Source organism: Onychostoma macrolepis, chromosome 03 (genome assembly GCF_012432095.1).
Source record: "Onychostoma macrolepis isolate SWU-2019 chromosome 03, ASM1243209v1, whole genome shotgun sequence".
NCBI classification, from domain to species: domain Eukaryota; kingdom Metazoa; phylum Chordata; class Actinopteri; order Cypriniformes; family Cyprinidae; genus Onychostoma; species Onychostoma macrolepis.
This window is the reverse complement of record NC_081157.1, coordinates 53,416,644-53,434,571: the sequence shown is the minus strand read 5'-3', so window position 1 is coordinate 53,434,571 and position 17,928 is coordinate 53,416,644. Positions and strand designations below refer to the sequence as shown.

The window sequence follows — 17,928 nt, the reverse complement described above, 5'->3', positions numbered from 1 at the left end:
CGAGGGAAATCCTGCCTTTACTCGGCGCATCTTCCAGAAACGAACAGTAGCCGCGATGAGGATCTCCTCACTCTTTGTTTGTGTTGGGTGTTTGCACGCGCACGTGTCTCACGTGGTTATTTACATTTGAACGGCGCGAGCCGCAAGATCGCATTAGAGATAATGAGTTAGACGGGAAAGACTGAACATCGTGTTGGTTTCATACGGATTACTTCACCACATAATGTTTGTTTTCGATATGACTTACTTCATTTAAAAGTAGACACTTCAAGCTTTCTGTAGATATAACTCCCATGTCTGTGTGTTGAGTATTTACTGAGTTTTAGTATATACATGTATACAAGTGTATGCAAATTTTAGTGACGCATTCCTAAAAGCAGTTCCCGGAGACGGAGAAGACAGAGAGCGCACCCGGTTTGTTTTCTTTATTTTCTAAAACCACAACATTTTGTTATAACATTTTTACGGAGACAGCCGACCCCAGAGAGTTAAATCTAGGCTGCAGCAGAGTCAGATTGTGTAGAGGACTCATCTGGTTCCTGTGGTCTTGTTCCGATGGCTGTCTAGGAGACAGGGTCTTCACTGGGGATCAGTCTCTAGGGCTCATCTAGTTGCCCTGGTCTCCACTGACGTTCAGGGCTGTAGAAGTCATCTCTAGGTGCTGATCCACCATCTGATCTGGATACGGACTGGATCCGGGTGGCTGCAGTGACCATCTGATCTGGATACAGTCTGGATCTGGGTGGCTACGGTGACCTCGGAATAAGAAAGAAACAGACTAATATTAGCGTAGATGCCATTCTTCTAACAATGTAACAAGTACATTGAGTGTTTTGGAAAGTGTTCCCAGTTCCGGTTGACCTAATTAATGCAGCCTAACAATCCTTTAACGGATTTGAATTATAGAAATGTGATAGTGTATTATGTGTAAGCCAGGTTAAAGAGATGGGTCTTTAATCTAGATTTAAACTGACAGTGTGTCTGCCTCCCGAACAGTGTTAGGCAGATTGTTCCAGAGTTTGGGCGCTAAATAGGAAAACGATCTCCCGCCCGCAGTTGATTTTGATATTCTTCAATATTTTGAACCAGCTGGAATTTGTTTATTAAACGCGCAGAGCAACCACCCAATAAAGCATTACAATAATCTAGCCTCGAGGTCATGAATGCATGAATTAATGTTTCTGCATTTGACATTGAGAGCATAGGTCGTAATTTAGATATATTTTTAAGATGTAAAAATGCAGTTTTACAAATGCTAGAAACATGTTTTTCGAAGGAAAGATAGCTATCAAAAAGTACGCCTAGGTTCCTAGCTGATGATTACGGAACAGCCATCAAGTATTAGACAGTGATCTAGGTTATTCCATGCAAAAGTTTTTGGTCCAATAATTAACACCTCTGTTTTTTTTAGAATTTAGCAGTCAGAAATTGCTAGTCATCCAGTTTTTGATATCAACTATACATTCCGTTAGTTTTGCAAATTGGCATGCTTCATCGGGTCGCGAAGAAATATAGAGCTGAGTATCATCCGCATAACAGTGAAAGCTAACACCATGTTTCCTAATGATATCTCCCAAGGGTAACATGTACAGCATGAAAAGTAAGGGGCCTAGTACTGAGCCTTGAGGTACTCCATATTGCACTTGTGATTGGTATGATACCTCTTCATTTACTGCCACGAATTGATGGCAGTCAGATGAGTAAGATTTGAACCATGCCAGTGCATTTCCTCTAATGCCAACATCATTTTCTAGTCTATTTAAAAGGATGATGTGGTCGATAGTGTCAAACGTGGCGCTAAGATCCAGTAGCACTAATAGAGAGATACAGCCATGATCAGATGATAAGAGCAGGTCGTTTGTAACTCTAATGAGAGCAGTCTCAGTACTATGATACGGTCTAAAACCTGACTGGAAATCCTCACATATAGCATTTTTCTCTAAGAATATTATCTAAGAATATCTTTGACGGAAAAGGGAGATTCGAGATCGGTCTGTAATTAAATAATTATTTGGGGTCAAGTTATGTTTTTTTTTTTTTTTTTTAATGAGAGGCTTAATAACAGCCAGTTTGAAGGTTTTTGGAACATATCCTAATGACAATGATGAGTTAATCATATTCAGAAGAGGATCTATTACTTCAGGAATAACCTCTTTTAGGAGCTTAGATGGAACTGGGTTTAACACACAGGTTGTTGGTTTAGATGATTTAACAAGTTTATACAATTCTTCATTTCCAATGGAAGCGAATGAGTGGAATTGTTCCTCAGGGGATCTATAGTGTACTATCTGATGCGATACTGTGGCTGACAGCTGCATGGTTACAATTTTATCTCTAATAGTTTCGATCTTGGAAGTAAAGTAGTTCATAAATTCATTACTACTGTGCTGCTGGGTAATGTCTGCACCTGCTGATGTTATATTTTTTGTTAATTTAGCCACTGTATTGAATAAATACTTGGCAGTGTTTCCCCTACCATTATTTTAGGGGGGCGCCTTCCCTATAGAACAGGTCTATACCTTGTTCTTTTATTAAAAAAACGAAATAGCCTTATGTTATTTATCTTACACGACGCCATGTCATTTCTGTCTCTACGTTACATGGTGGCGCTCTCTGTATCACTCACAGCGGAGTTCCGCCCCGGTTCGCGCACACACACACACACACACACGCACGCACAAACGTAAGCGCACACACAAGTGAGCACACTCTCACTCCTATTTGTAAATATTAAGCCGCAAAACGACTATTTAAATATGACTTCTGCCTGTCTCTGTGTTAATGTATGGCGCAGACGGGTTTGTTCACTACTCATACAGAAGCCCGCGTGATGCTTGCGGTGATATTAACGTCTGTCATCTCACTAAATGAGGACATAAATACATGAACAACATCTCCAGAACTGCTCTGAGAGTCACTTCATGAGCATTTGACCGTTTCATTTGAGAAAAACTATCCTCATCATATACACACAGAAATGTAAAGGTATTCACGGCAACCCGTCAAAATAAAAGTTCGGTTTCACTTGAAGACATTGGGCAGAACGTAATAGACTACTACTACTAAATCTATTAAAACCTTATCTTTAAGGAATAATCATACAATGTCTTCAATGTTATTATCAATATTAGATCCCCTTTATTTTCCAAAAAATAAGATTTGTTTAATTTTTATTCATTAAAATATAAATTAAAGGAATGTTTTTATGTCGGGAAAAACGATCCACCCACCCCCCACCCCCACGGTCGCCGCCCCAAAGCCATAAACATAGGGAAACACTGATTGGGTTTGTGTTTGTTTTCTTCTAAAAGAGATGTAAAGTAAGCAGATCTAGCAGTTTTTAAGGCTTTCCTGTAGGAGAGAGTATTTTCCCACCAAGCAATACGAAATACCTCTAATTTTGTTTTTCTCCAGCTGCGCTCCATTTTCCGGGCTGCTCTTTTTAAGGCCCGAGTGTGCTCATTATACCATGGTGTTGGACTCTTTTCCTTAATCTTGGACTATAGTGGCTGGTGTCTCTATATTCACGTTCCGTACAATAGAATTGCCAATAACTAGAGCACTTTCATCAGGTTTCTCAGTTTCTCTTTTGTTCGGAACGGAAGAGCTGTGTTTTGACCCGCGACTAGGCCGCCTCACAGTCACCAAGTTGCCCTGCTGCACGGGCTCAACCGGAACCGGACAATGTACAGGACTCCCTGAACTAGTCGCATCCAAAGCAGTATCTACAGCCCTCACATTCTTACTATCCTCAACTAAAATTTGGATGTGTGTCTCTAATTCTGAAATCTTCTCTTTCAGCCTAACTATTTCCCTGCATTTATCACATGTGAATCCCTCGCTGCTGACAGAGACAGATAAACTGTACATGTGGCAAGAGGTGCAGGTGACGATGCAAGGAGAAGCCATTACTCACCGTGATTGTAGAGTAATTATAAAAATAAAACGGATGATATTTTGCAATTCATATTTTGTAGTAAAAAATGCTGAAAATGCTGCCATTATAAATGTGTATTACTGCATGACATTGTGAAACGTTAGCTGTACTAAAATAAACGGGAACCCTTCACCGCGGGCTGTTTGTCATGATTTGACACTGTATCCAGTGCTGGTGTGTTACTGTGTTTCACGAGGTTTATTACAGATTCTCTCAGTTTGTTCAGATGAAACAGCTTCACACACTGCACACATTTATCATCTACAGCAACTCTTTATCATTACTCATCATCACAGACGCTGGAGAGACTCTCTGACACATACACAGCAATAAATACATCACATACAAGCGTTTTGAGCTCTTTTATTGTTCATATTTCCAGTGTGTATTTTATTCAAGGTTTGATAGCATTATATTTTAACGTTTTAAAGCAAGTTAATTTTGAATACAATTTAAAATCCTGGAGTCTCTTTTGCATTGTCTGAAATCTCACACTCGTTCACTCGTTCACTATCCCTACATAGTGTATGCAGTTGAGTGCACTTTATCAGAAAGCAGTGAACGAAATGAAGTGAGAACATTCAGACACTGACATAAACACAAACATCTCCGTCACATATATGTACTCAGTGTTGGGCAAGCCACTAGTGAGCTAAGCCAGGGGCGTTTCTAGGATTTGAAAACATCTGCGGCTGTGACCCAAACATCAGGGGCAAATTGAACAAACAAAAAAAGTCAATGACAATCTAAAAAAGGTCTAGAACTGCTCCTGGTCAGAGTGTACCGTGTTCTTCTTTGACCCATGCTACACCCCTCCACTGAGTTTTCTGGACCCCCATTCTTGGCCCCTTTCAACGTCTGGGCCCTATGCAGTCTGTCCTCCTTTTCAAAACACAAATATCAACAAATATAAAGGAAGGAATTTTATTTAACTATTTAGGCCTACATGGTATCTGCAACGAGACAGAATCATTTACCATGGATTTATTTGACTGTAACACTAACTGCAGCATGGTATTGCGGCACAAATGAGGGCTATATCGAATTGTATTGGTAGCCTATAAAAACAAGTTAGAGGAGAGTCATCATAGCCTCCTGAATTACTTGAGCATTATGCCCTCCCACTCCCTGGAACACACCGCAGGCTCTTGTGAAACATCTGTGATGTTCCAGTCAGGCAGAAACATTTCTTTCTGCATCTCACAAATATTGTGCAGAACACAACAAGCAGCGACAACATCAGACATCAGAGCGGTGTTGACATTGTTGCGCTTCAGTAAGCCCCGCCAACGACCTTTGAGTCGCCTGAAAGCGTTCTCGACAACCATCCGTGCTGAGCTCAGTCGGTAGTTGTACAGTTGTTGAGGGGTCAGAGCATGGTGGTTTGTGAAGCCCTTCATAAGCCAGTTCTTGAGAGGGTACGCAGCATCACCAATTAAATGGACTGGAACCTCAACTCCTTTCACAATCATGGAGTTCTGTTTAAAAATAAAAATGAAATATTGTAAAATGGTATTGTGAACTTCAAATGTGGTTGCATACACTTGCATCTTGATATAAAAAAATTACAGCAAATCAAACGTTGCTTACCTCACGAGGAAACAGGTAGCCACCCTGTTTTTCTGCCATTTGGAAAATGGGAGAGTTGGACAACACACGAGCGTCATGTGTGCGGCCAGGCCAGCCCACATACACATTTGTGAAGCTAGTTCAGGAGACATGGAGTTAATATATGTACACGTGAAAACATACATTTGTGTAAAGATCACAATAGCTTATGGACTACATTCTTACCAGAACTTGTGGTCGACAACAGCTTGAAGTACAATTGAATGCCATCCCTTATGGTTGTAGTAAGCCGCAGCATCTTCCTGGGGAGCAGGGGCGGACTTAGCAATTTGGGGGCCCTAAGCAAATTCCAGGTATGGGGCCCCCATAGAATAACTATGTGTCCTTTTATGCTTAAATTTTGCTCACTCGCTCAAGTTTTTAGTTTATTTATCCCTTCACAACCAGTAATTAGTCAACTTGCTGCTGTTCTAAAGCCAAATTAGGCTACCTTTTTTTTTTTCCGGATCACAAAAGGAAGACATTATCAATAAATAAATAAATAAATAAATAAAAGAAAAATGCGTGCGCTTGTCCATTTAATAAATTGCAAAAATTTTCAATCTTTTTACAAACATAAAACTATCCCATGCAACTCATTCCATATTCCAAGTGTTTTTAACCCTTATTTTCCTTGCTCTCTCTAGTTTATAGTTTATTTGTGCCATCACAACCAGTAATTTGTCAACCTGATGCTGTTCTAAAGCCAAATTTGGCTACCTTATTTTTTGAGATTACAAATGAAGACATTATCCAAAAAAAAAAAAAACTTGCACTTGTCCATTTAATAAATTGTAAACCTTTCCAATCTTTTTACAAACATAAAATTATCCCAGGCAATTAATTATATATTCCAAGTGTTCTGAAGGCATACTGTAGGCTTTGCCGAGAAACAAATCGAAAATGAAACCTATTATTAAGGGAAAATCTCCAGTCATTGCATTCGTGCATTTATACGAGTACGCGGCAAATCGCGCCGTGCGCCTAGGAGAAGCACACAAGAGAGTCATTTTGAAACATCAAGATAAATATAATTGTGACTTGAAACACAATACTTTCTTTACTGAGGTGAATATCTGTTCTGAGACAGTCAGACAGCCTAGCATCATCTGAAAGATGCAGGTAGTAGCAACTTTACATGGCCGCTCAATATGATGTTAATCTAGAGAAATGTGCGCTACTGAAGTGTTTGTGTGGAGAGTGGAGCTGAATAGCGCGCTCGCTGCAGGACAGGCGCCGGTGCGCTCACTTGCTCTTAAAATCTCTCAAATTTTTGGTCATACAGATAAAAGTAGCCTAATACATCTTTCGAATCTGTAAAGACTCTACATTTATTTGTGTACACTCAGAATAACAATGAAACGTTGCGCTTTAAAGCAAACAGGGTGCGCTTTAGGTCTCTGAGCGAGAAACTTAGAAACTCCGTCTTTGAAAAATATATCTATAGAGAGTGAAAAGTCTACTTTCAAATGAAAAAACAAAATTCAAATAGAAAACGTGTGTGTTAGCATGGATGATTTACATAAAATTTAATGTGTGCAATGAAGCCTACACTGTGCATAAACTGGCTTTCAGTTCAATATAATAACAAAAAACTACATTTTGGGTTTTTATTCAACTAAGGTGGGCACGCTGTGATCTGTACCAGTCTCGTAGCTACAGGTGGACCTGGGTGGGCCCAGGCCCACCCACTTTCATCTGTGGCCCACACAATGAGAAGTTTGTAATTTTCCAAATGGATGTAATTTTTTAAACAATACTAATAAACGTCTTATTTCACTGTAACTTTATTTATTAACAATATTAAACGCTTGTTTTCATGGTCAATTACAGGTCGTTTCTCAGCTGTCCCTCTTCCTATAGGTGCATATCATCATAAGCTTGTCAAAATGAGGATTCGTCCGTTTCTGTTAGTCCCACCCACAATGTTTTATGTTTACGACGTAAGGATATAATAGTAAAATGTGCGTGTTTGTGGAGTTAAATTTGAAAATAGACTAGTGAAGCAAACATAAATCAGATAAATTCTTTTAAAAAGTAAAAGTCTTAGCAATGAACCCGGACCGTCTACAAATGAAACCCGACAGACCACCTGAGGGTGCTGGATTTATCGATTGGAAACTTCTGAACCAAGTGTGTTTGAAACATCATATTAGCATAGGTACAGTTTGATCCCCTAAACAGATGTGTCCTTTGTGGAAAGAAACACATAAACATTGTGCTAGATCCTGGTCGCCACAACAAACTGCATAATTTGCAGCTGCGCACATTTCTGCGGTCCTCGATGCGCGTGAACTGACAGAGACGCTTGATTATGAAATCATCAGCGAAGCCCCGTTGTTTCACACTGAGGTAATGCTTTTTAAGAAACTTCCTTTAGTTAACGTTAGTTAATGCATTAACTAAACATAAGCAATACATTTGTTACCATGTTTATTCATCTTTGTTAACCAGCTCAGGCAAATATTAACAGATACAACTTTTAATTTTAATAATGTCCTATTAGTATATTTTGAAATGAACATTAACATAACAAATTACTAATGTTAATGCATGCTTTAGAAGTACTGTGTAATGAACCTTGGTGCTCTATTTTTTGTTGGCAATTTGACATGCAGTTTTCATATACACACAGTTTTATGTAGGCCCACCCACTTAAACATTTCTGCTTACGCTAGTGATCTGTACTATATTTTTACTGTAACTGACAGAGTTTAGCCAAAAAAAAAAAATTATTAAAAAAAAAAAAACGGGAATGGGAGTAATTCTTCCGGGAATGGAATGGGACGGGATTTCCCCCACAGTTTTTTCGTGGGATTGGGACGGGACGAGATTTTTTTTGTGGAAGTGGGACGGGAGAGGTTTGAAAATGCACTCCCGTGTCACCCTCTAGTCCTTCGCTGATTTCAAGCGCTTCATTCTGGATCTCACAGCGCTGTTTAGTGCTCGCTAGTGAACGCTTCTGCTCTAAACTTGCGCTCCGCTGCTGTTTGAATTTGATCTGAGCGGAAACTAGCACATTTAATCCTAACGCGATTCTTGTCTTTCCTTCCCCAAATTTAAGACCACTTGAAATTATATATATATTTTTTTCTTATACTAATTCAGGTATTTAATACGTTGTATGGCTTTAAATGTCAGTATGGGGTGGGTCATATCTGGCAACATAATCAGTATCAAATGCAGGGCCGGACTGACCTCAAATTGTGACATAGCCAAAATAAATTTTGCTGTCGGCCAGAAACCTCCTATCGGTAGTTGGTATTGTGGCTTTATTGTATACAGATACATTTATATAAATGGTAACACTTCACAATAAGGTTCATTAGTTAACATTAGCTAACTAGTGTAGTTAACTTGAACTAAGAATGAACAATACTTCTGCAGCATTTATCTTAATGTTAATTTCAACATTTACTAATGCATTATTAAAATCAAAAGTTGTTTGTTAACATTTGTTAATGCACTATGAACTAACATGAACTACCAATGAAGGACTGTATTTTCATTAACTAACATTAACAAAGATGAATAAATACTGTAATAAATGTATTTTAATGTAATACTGTAGGCTAATGAATGTATTTTATACATTGTATGATTATGTTAAATAATACATTAGCTAATATTAATGAAATTGTATATAGTGTTACCATATAGATGTTTAGGCCTACAGATATGCTGTTTATTTGTATCGTTGCATGTGTCATTATATTATTAACATTTCACCAAAAGCAAGATCAAATACGAACCTTTTGACCAGCGAAGGTTTTTTTTTTTTTTTTTCTGACTCGTGTCCCGTTTTCCCCAGTTTTCTGTCATTATGTGGGCGTTCAGTTTTTTTTTTTTTTTTTTCTGTTAATTGGCCAAAGTATCATATTATAAAAGATTCAGCGTTTTGCACAAGCTATTTGGCCTTTATAAATAGTTTTTTTTTGAGTAAAGTAACCGCTGTAGCTACTTTTTCAATCAACAGTTCTTTATTTACCTTCTGACTGCAAACAAGCTGAGATGCTCTAAACTACGCACCGCACTTCATTCACGATCCATGTGCAAAGCTTTATTTAACAGACGTGGTCAAAAACACAGGCAGGGTCAAAACATCAGCAAACAGGTATAACACAGGTAAGACAAAGAGTAATCCTAGGGCAAGCGTGGGTCTTTGATCGGCGAAAAATATCCAGAGGGCTTGAGAAGAGGGGTAGTCCAATAACAATAGCAATAATCCAAATTAGGTATAAACAGAGTCCGAACGGCGAGACAAGGGTTAATCCAAGATACATGGGCAGGAATCAAGAAACGAGACTATAAACAAAATAAACTAAACAGACTTAGAAAACACGGAAGGGCTCCGTAATGTAGCTACCACTAGGAGAGCGATAAACGCTAGACAATACTGGAACTAAACAAACACAGAATGGCTCGGTAAAGCAGCTATCACTAGGAGAGTGATAAACACAGAACAATACTCTGAGCTAAACATGAACACGGAATAATCAATCCCAGAATTCAGTGCAAATTTCAGTTTCAGTCTCATGAAAGACACAGAAGTGATTTCAGCAGTTTATTTGATCAGACTGACAAAAACTATACTACTTTAATTATTTTTTGATATTTTGAATTAGGTTTTATTTTTATATATATTTTTCTTTTTAATTTAAACAATTTTGTATGTCTTTTTGTCATTTTTATTACCGTAAAAATCTATTTAGCTTCATTTTTAATATGTGTAATTATAAATAATTTTATTTCAGTTTTAGTTTTAGTCATTTTAATACTTCACGTTCATTTATTTTATTTCGAGTAGTTGCCAAAACAACTTTTCTAATAATCTAATTTTAATTCTTTAGATTTTCATCTAATATTTTTTAATATGAATATTTTTTAATACTTTAAGCTTTATTTGGTAACACTTTACAATAAGGTTCATTAGTTAAACATTAGTTAATGTATTAACTAACATGAACTAACCATGAGCAATACATTTGTTACTGTATTTACTAATCTTCGCTAACGTTAGTTAATAAAAATACAGATGTTCATTGTTAGTTCATGTTAGCTCACAGTGCATTAACTAATGTTAACAAGATTTTAATAATGTATTAGTAAATGTTGAAATTAACATTAACAAAGATTAATAAACGCTGTATAAGTGCAGTTCATTATTAGTTCATGTTAACTAATGTAGTTAACTAATGAACCTTATTGTAAAGTGTTACCCTTTATTTTAATAGGGCTGGGAAAATAAATCGATGCATCGTGAATGGAGAAATGATTCAGTGTGGATTCTGGTGATTCTTTCTGGAGTGGATTCTGAGCTTAGTTTTGAACAGCAGATGCGCTGCATGCTTCAGAAACAGACGTCCTCTGCTTGTTTCCAAATCCTTACACACACTTGAACCTAAAATAATCATTCATAAGATTCATAAGGTTGAAGCGAGTTAAATCACAAGGGTGTTGACAGTGGGCTGTGTTTTCATTAATCTGGCGTCATAAAATCATTCTGAGCCGAGGTGAAATTACAGACTCAGCCGAACACACAAGTGCTCTTCAGCGCTCTTCTTCATCAGAAGTTTGAGTGTGTGGATAAAAACAGAGCATAATGCCATCTGCTGTTAAAATATAAGCTCAGAATCCATTCCAGAGTGTGTCTCATCAGCTCCTGTGATTCTGGATCCAAACACGGCTCATCCACGTCTCCTTCTGTCTGATGATCTGACCAGTGTGAGATACAGCGGTCATCAACCTGTTCCTGATAATCCAGAGAGATTTGACTGGTATCTCTGTGTTCTGGGTTCAGAGGGTTTTAACTCAGGAACACACTGCTGGGATGTGGAGGTTACACAGAGTATCTCCAGGTTCTGGTTTTGGTGTTAAACAGCAGCTTGATCGTGTGAGAGTGAATCTGGACTATGACAGAGGAACGGTGTCATTCTCTGATCCTGTAACTAACACACATCTACACACATTCACAACCTCCTTCACTCACACACTCTTCCCTTTCTTCTGTAATTATAGTTCTTCCTCTCTGAGGATCAATAGTCAGTAATCTGTAGATCTGGATCCTCCTGCTTTCATCTTGTTTCAATATTTAATCCAGATCAGTATTTTGTGTAAATTCAAAAATGAATATGAAAACAATTTTCTATATTAACAAAAAAATATATATAAAATAATGCTCTTAATGAATTCCCTTCCCTCAATGTTACTAGAAACTCTTCTCATTCTGCCCACATGAAAACTAATGTGCTTTAATTTAACATATAAAAACCTTCATCTTAACTCTGATTGATACAAAAAGGTTTTGTGGGTGCTGAGTAAAGCATCCTGGTGCATGTATAATGCGTAGATTCCTGATGAATTCCTTTAGGAGTGAAAGCTTCGTCATTCCAGCCATGGGTTGATTAGTCCGAAGTGAATCGACAAAGTGACTGAACTCAAAACTGCCAGAAGCTCGGACTCCCCCCGGAAGGGGAGTCGTGAGGTTTCCAAGGTGATATGTGTGTCTCCAGGGCACCGGAAGTAAAGAGAAGACCCTGCCTTTTGGGTGTGGGAGAAGTATATGCACAACAAATGCATATACCAGATACATTTGTAACTGATTAATTATGGTCTAAATAAAGAAAATGCCTCTATGTGTGTGTTATGTATCTTGTAATCGTGGGGGTAGTCCACTGGTCAGCCAGGCCTGGCACCGAGGGTCATTTAGTTCTCTTGGAATGTGTTTGAAGTCCGATGGAGAGAAAAGATAGTCGATCTGTTTAGCATCTTTTTGACAGTGGGGGGACAACCCTTGGCAATTTAGCACCCATATAAAGATAGAATGTGGGGCCAGGCTGTGAATTACATGCAAATGTCAAAAGGCTAAAAGGGTCTTTTAAGACATAAAGTCCCAACGACCATCAAGGATCATAAGCAGATGTTACACTGCCTTTTGACCCTCTTGCCCGGTTTGTTGGAGTGTTGTCTTCTCTGCTCGCTGCCAGCCCTGACCTCTCGCCTGCCTTGTTACTCTGCCCTTGTCTCATCTCTGATAACCCAGTTACCACTTACCGACCATTGCCTGTAAGACTGTGTTTACTTTTATTAAAAGCTGCAAATGGATCCTCACTCCGTTGACTCATCATTACACTGCTTCACAGCTGAAACTGAATTTGTTTCATAATTAACTTTGCAACATTTCCCTGTTTATTAAAATGTGAAATTGCTTTGAAACAATCTGTCTTATACAAAGTGCTATATGTAAGTAAATGTGCCAAAATATACAAATGTGAAATAAGTAAATATCGGGAAGTACTAAAAAAAAATATATGATCTTGAAACAAAATAAGAACAAGTCACACCAATTCAAAGTTTGTGTAGCCTTCTTGAACATAAATGTTTGAATATTTTCTGAAACTTGAGCTAAACTTACCTGGACAACTGCCTTCATAACTAATGAATTTTGCAACATCCACACTGTTTAAATTGAATCAATGTTGAATTAAATTACGTTAAATAATTGTCTTTTTAGAGCTGATTTACAGCTGAAATTACTTGTTTCATAATTAATGGATTTTGCAACAAATACTGGAATTTTCTTGTTTATTACTGCGAAGCAGCTTCGAAACAATCTGTATTGTATAAAGTGCTATATAAATAAATGTGACTTGACTTGAATGTTTGCACCTTATAGTATGAGTCCTCAGTGAAAAAAGATGGATCTCAAAATCATACAGTCACTGTTGGAAGGGGTTCAAATATGCAGAAGATGCTGAAAATCCAAAGAACGAGCAGAACCCAGAAGACTTTTCTGAAGAACTGGAGGCAGTTTAAATGCTCAGGACCCATTAACAACTATCACAAAACATCCAAATTACTACACAACGTATTAAGAATGAAGTGTATATATAACCTTTCAAACCTTTGAAACATTCACTTATAACATTTAGAACAAAAACAAATTTCAAGATTGTAGTTTGTTCAAATATTTTTGTATCTTTATTGCATACAGAATATCATAAATGTAAAAAAAGTGCGTAGAAAAATGTAACAGATTTAGAAATTCTTGTATACAACTAGGTACATAAAGATTCACTCTTTTGAATGTTTCCTTAAATACTTGTGCACTGATGATCAGAATGGGATTTTTCACGTTTAAAGGGGTCATATGATGCAATTTCAAGTTTTCCTTTCTCTTTGGAGTGTTACAAGCTGTTTGTGCATAGATAAGACCCCTGAAGGATTTTCCGGAAGCAATTTTTCAAAAGCAATTGCAAATTCCCCAAAATCCCGCTGGGGTAAAAAAAAAACAGAATTATGTATTGTGCCAAGAAGGTTGTCTGTTCGTTCACACAGACACGAACTGATTGACAGCTGCCTTTAGCGGAGCTTTCACCGATTACCTCCATTAATCAAAGCATTCAGCACGGTCGTCTGTGAGTGACATCACCTCCCAATACAAACACGCCCCCTAGTATAGTCCCGCCCCCTCACATTGATTGACAGCTTTCCGTGTAGACATCGTAAATTTTAGAGTGGCCTTTTATTGTGGCCAGCCTAAGGCACACCTGTGCAATAATCATGCTGTCTAATCAGCATCTTGATATGCCACACCTGTGAGGTGGATGGAGTATCTCGGCAAAGGAGAAGTGCTCACTAACACAGATTGAAGGATCTGAGAATCCTCAAATACAAACTGTGTGTTGCATCACGAGAGCGACCATACATTTGTGTTATGTTTTTATTTTCTTGTTTTTATTAATCATTTATTAAAATACTAATTTATAATCATTAGTCATTTGTAGTTTATTGTTTGATTGTTTTATCATTTACTATTTATATCATTTTATTATTTGATCATTTATTAATTTATTATTTTACAGGTGCTGGTCATATAATTAGAATATCATCAAAAAGTTGATTTATTTCACTAATTCCATTCAAAAAGTGAAACTTGTATATTATATTCATTCATTACACACAGACTGATATATTTCAAATGTTTATTTCTTTTAATTTTGATGATTAGAGCTTACAGCTCATGAAAGTCAAAAATCAGTATCTCAAAATATTAGAATATTACTTAAGACCAATACAAAGAAAGGATTTTTATAAATCTTGGCCAACTGAAAAGTATGAAAATGAAAAGTATGAGTATGTACAGCACTCAGTACTTAGTTGGGGCTCCTTTTGCCTGAATTACTGCAGCAATGCGGCGTGGCATGGAGTCGATCAGTCTGTGGCACTGCTCAGGTGTTATGAGAGCCCAGGTTGCTCTGACAGTGGCCTTCAGCTCATCTGCATTGTTGGGTCTGGTGTCTCTCATCTTCCTCTTGACAATACCCCATAGATTCTCTATGGGGTTCAGGTCAGGCGAGTTTGCTGGCCAATCAAGCACAGTAACACTATGGTCATTGAACCAGCTTTTGGTACCTTTGGCAGTGTGGGCAGGTGCCAAGTCCTGCTGGAAAATGAAATCAGCATCTCCATAAAGCTTGTCAACAGAAGGAAACATGAAGTGCTCTAAAATTTCCTGGTAGATGGCTGCGTTGACTGTGGACTTCAGAAAACACAGTGGACCAACACCAGCAGATGACATGGCAGCCCAAATCATCACAGACTGTGGAAACTTTACACTGGACTTCAAGCAACATGGATTCTGTGCCTCTCCACTCTTCCTTCAGACTCTGGGACCTTGATTTCCAAATGAAATGTAAAATTTACTTTCATCTGAAAAGAGGACTTTGGACCACTGAGCAGCAGTCCAGTTCTTTTTCTCCACAGCCCAGGTAAGATGCTTCTGACGTTGTCTCTGGTTCAGAAGTGGCTTGGTAGCCCTTTTCCTGAAGACGTCTGAGCGTGGTGACTCTTGATGCACTGACTCCAGCTTCAGTTCACTCCTTGTGAAGCTCTCCCAAGTGTTTGAATCGGCTTTGCTTGACTGTATTCTCAAGCTTGCGGTCATCCCTGTTGCTTGTGCACCTTTTCCTACCCAAATTCTTCCTTCCAGTCAACTTTGCATTTAATATGCTTTGATACAGCACTCTGTAAACAGCCACACCTTTCAGTAATGACCCTCTGTGACTTACCCTCTTTGTGGAGGGTGTCAATGATTCGTCTGGTTCAATGGTGCTTGAACCATTTGAGAAGCTGTTTGTAATATTATGTTTTATTTGTCAACAATAAAAAGCCTTTATCAAACATGTATATGTATGGTGATACTATCCATCATTATTATATAAGCTAGGTCAAGATAAATATGTTCATTTCTGCTGGATCTGCCAGTTTTTCTAAGTGTCAATTGATTATTACAGTTTTTGACGATCGCTATGACTTTTTTTTCAATACTTCTAACAATTTTCCTAAACTCTTAACGCACCAACACACCTACAACACATAATTGACAAAACTGTTAATTTCATGCTCAAAATCACACATTGCATACTATACTCCAACACTAATTTTCAAAATACAATAATACACTAACAAAATACATCCATTTGGCCAAAACCTTTCCATCTGCAGGCTCAGAAAAACTCCTCAATGGGGTCGAGGAAAGGGGATTAAGGGGCAAGGAAAAGAGACATCATCCTCGGATGGGCATCAAACCAGGCTGTGACTGCACTGGGAATGGTGGAATGCCACACTGTCCCATGTGATCACATACATTGACAGGTGTCCCACATGTGCCCTTTCTATCTCTGGCACAAGTCTTTCGTGCAGGTTTTCTTAAAACAGGAGAAGGCAGTCGGTGTTGTATGGGCTAATCACACATTTATTCAGGAGTGCAGCATTGTTGGAGATTGTGGCACACATGGTGATGTTGGCTCCTCTCTGGCCCGGCACGGTAACTTTGGCCCTTTTGCCAATTATGTTTCTTGGAAGCCAGCCTCGTCAACGTAGATCATTTCATGAGGGACTTGATTTGCCTCCAACTCCATGACTCTCTGAAAGTAATCAGACACAGTGTGTGTAAATGCTTTACTGTATGTCGTACTGTACTCCAGGCATGGGCGCAGGAACTAGGGGTGAGGTCTGAGATTTTCCTTTTGCCCCTCAATCATCCCCAAGATACTTAATTTTGGGCGTCCCTACATCTCCCCCTCACACTGACAGAATGTTGACAATAGTAAGTTCCTGTTCTTCATTTAGGAGCTTTCCTCTGCCCCCTGAGGGAGGTAGATGTTGAATCCACTTTGCAGTAGGAGAAGTCCTCATACTATATCTAATATCTGTTGGTTTCTCGAAAAATCCGAACAATGGATGCCACTGTGTCCCGGCTGAGATTTGGCTGTACTCGTTCACCAGCCTCTCAGTATGATAGCCCATGATCTATTATAGTAGCTCTTATTTCATTTGTATAGCCTACAGAGGTGATATTTTCATCATTATTATATAAGCTAGGTCAAGATAAATATTTTCATTTCTATTGGATCTGACAGTTTTTCTAAGTGTCAATTGATTATTATTCAGCAAACACAAACTATGTTAAAAACGGCAGTATTTCCAGCTCAGAGTCTGAATTCACTCGCTCGAGTCCAGTGGACTGTATTAGACTAATGTAGGGAATATGAATGAGGGTATACGGTGTGATTTCACATACAGCCGGAGTATTTTACTAGGGAGCCCCCTATATCAATGATAACAACAAATATAACACATTTTTCATCATCTCCATCTGTCATGTAATGATTTTCATGACAGATTCAGATTAATTTTCATGTGTGTGTGTGTGTGTGTATAGTGTGTGTGTTTGTGTGTGTGCGCGCGTTTTTGTGAAAAGTCAGGACATAGATGTGTATAATGACAAAGGTATGACAGGTATTACAAGGAGAAGGTGACTTCAGGACATTGATGTCCCCACTTTTCAAAACGCTTATAAATCACTCAGAGTGAGGTTTTTTTGGGGAAAGATGAAATGCACAGTCTCCTGTAAGGGGTAGGTTTAGGTGTAGGGTTGGTGTAGGGCAATTGCACATACAGTAAGTACAGTATAAAAACCATTATGCCTATGGGATGTCCCCACTTTTCACAAAAACGAACATGTGTGTGTGTGTGTGTGTGTGTTTGTGATGGGTTAAATGAGAGCACAAATTCTGAGTATGAGTTATTATAATTGGCCACACGTCACGTCACTTTGTAATATTTTCAGAGCGCTGATCTCACTCTTGAGGTTTGGAAACATGTTATTGTTGGCTGTTTGTTTGACGCACAGGTAATTAAAGAAAGAAGAGGAACTGCATCTGAAGCCACACACAGCTGTTGATCTCTGAACCCAGTTTGGACTGATGGCTGTGAATTCTGACACATTCACGGAGCGTTTACATGACACCATATTCAAGTAAAAAAAATCCTTTATCATGCTTTTTTTTTTTTTTTTTTACCATTCATTTATACAACAG

General features: G+C 38.3%; 1 protein-coding gene across 1 annotated transcript in view; it reads right to left on the bottom strand.

Moving 5' to 3' along the window:
- Nucleotides 1-17,928, bottom strand: part of LOC131536473 (gastrula zinc finger protein XlCGF57.1-like) — a 298,340-nt gene that overhangs the window by 48,601 nt on the left and 231,811 nt on the right. The window lies entirely within an intron of this gene.